The sequence below is a fragment of the Aegilops tauschii genome, chromosome 5 (genome assembly GCF_002575655.3).
Source record: "Aegilops tauschii subsp. strangulata cultivar AL8/78 chromosome 5, Aet v6.0, whole genome shotgun sequence".
Lineage (NCBI taxonomy): Eukaryota > Viridiplantae > Streptophyta > Magnoliopsida > Poales > Poaceae > Aegilops > Aegilops tauschii.
Window position 1 is genome coordinate 395665340 of NC_053039.3, and position 1919 is coordinate 395667258.

The 1919-nt window shown below is 49.8% G+C and overlaps 1 long non-coding RNA gene across 1 annotated transcript; it reads right to left on the minus strand.

Annotated features, from left to right (window-relative positions):
- Nucleotides 1-302: 302 nt before the first annotated feature.
- On the minus strand, nucleotides 303-1553 carry LOC109774719 (uncharacterized). Its single transcript, XR_012184990.1, has 2 exons — nucleotides 960-1553; nucleotides 303-865 (listed from the first exon to the last, which is right to left on the minus strand). It is a non-coding gene; the product is annotated as an uncharacterized lncRNA (long non-coding RNA).
- Between the last annotated feature and the right edge of the window lie 366 nt (nucleotides 1554-1919).

Here is a 1919-nt window from a genome sequence, read left to right on the forward strand (position 1 = left end):
AGCTTGTGTAGTCTCTTTCCCTTTAACATATCAGGGTAAACTGAGACATATTTTGGTTATGCATCTGGCAATAGAGGCTGAGGGAAAGGAAAAAACAGCTGGGCAGAAAAATAAATACAAGGGCGTTTCGCCCAGCCACACGCGAAGCATCAGCCATCTAGAACCAAAATTTAAACAGCCAACCATCACCAAACCAAGTAGAGAGTCAACAAACTGTGCTTGGGAGCACAAATGGCTACCACTAATGAATGGACCACAGAAGCTGAACAAGCTTAACAAATTTCAGTGCGTGAGCACCCAGATGCGAGCAAGGCAGTCTAATCTTCTTTAATATTCCCTTCACATGAAAACACTCACAGATCTCTGAAGGACTGTCTTTTTGAGGAGCCAGAGGAAATGCATCTCAAGTTTATCCCGCTAACTAGTTCGGTCAAACATGAAACAACCTGTGAACCTGACAAAACTCATACGTACTACATCTCGCCCTCCGTCTCACTTGAAACACTTAAGAATCGCAGTGAAAACAGGAACCAAGCGAGACAGCAACTTGTACAGCTTCTCGACCTTGTCGACATGGTAACTAAGGAAGCAGCTTGCGGGTTTTCCTTTGTGGCTAAATAGCCAACCCCGATACAGACTAGCATGATAGAAAGGTACAAGCAATTCCTCTTCACTTCGCCCCACGCCTTCGCAAACCCTGTGAACAATCTTGACGATTCCTTGGCGTCGGGCGGTGGAGGCAGCGAGGCGTCGGGCGGTGGCGGCAGCGAGGCGTCGAGCGGAGGTGGCAGCACGTCGGGCGGAGGCGGCGGCGCCTCGGGTGCACACCGCGAGGGGAGACGACGCGTAACCCGCACCCCTCTTGCTGCGTGAGCGAGAGAGGAAGGGGAACTATGAGGGGAGGGTGGATGGACCTCGACAGATGGAGGAGGAGAGGGGGAGGGGGAAGGCGGAGTAACCTGCGAGGCCGGGGCGCGCGACGGTCGAGCGCAAGGTGATGAAGCGGACGACGGTGGCCCGCGGCGCCACGGCGTAGGGACCTGCATTCGCAGGCACGACCCGGAAGAGGGACATCGCAGGCAGATGTGGCGGCGAGGTCGCCGGCGAACTGCGCTTCTGCGCCGCCGCGGCGAACTCCCCCCTCCCCCCTCTCCTTTTTTTGCACAAATGACCCTGAGCGCGATCCTTTTCCTTTTTAGGGATTTTCTTTTCTATGGATATAAATTGCAGCTTTTTTCTATTTCTCTTTTTCCTAGTTTTTTAAGGCACTGCTCTTGAACAAGCCGAGAGTTTGAAATCAACAGAAAAGGGGAAAATGTAGGGATTGAGTTTTGTTTCCCCGCGAAGTGTTTTCCTCTCCAGTGTGAGGCGACGTCTCTGTCATCGGTGGTGAGGGGGGTCGTCGGGTTCCACACGTATGGATTAGGTAGCTTTAGGTTTTAGGCCTCAGTAGCTTAGGCTTTGGGTCGCTAGACATCTTGGCTTCGGCAGCGACGACGGCAACGCCGAATAAAGAAGCTTCAATTTTACTTTTTCACTTCAATTTAACAAGCTCAGACATAGATCACCTCTATAGAAAGTTCCTTTTTCACTTCAATTTGTGTTCATCTTCTCCTTGACGTCGATGTTTAAGCCGAGTAAGTTGTATGGTGCTGCATTTATTTCCCTCTCATTTATGATGAATGCTCTACCTCAAGTAAGATATCTTATATAGCTTGTTCTTTTTTAGAACGAAGGCTCAAGAAGAGCTTGACTTTGAATTAATAAAGCCATCAACCGGCCAGGAGTACAAGAACTAGGCCACCAAACATACAAGGGAGCTGTTAGGACAATTTAGAAAGCTACACACAACTAGCAAACAGAGAATTACAGAGATAGAACAGCTAGTTGAGTAGAAGCCCTCTGCTCAAAGGCACCTA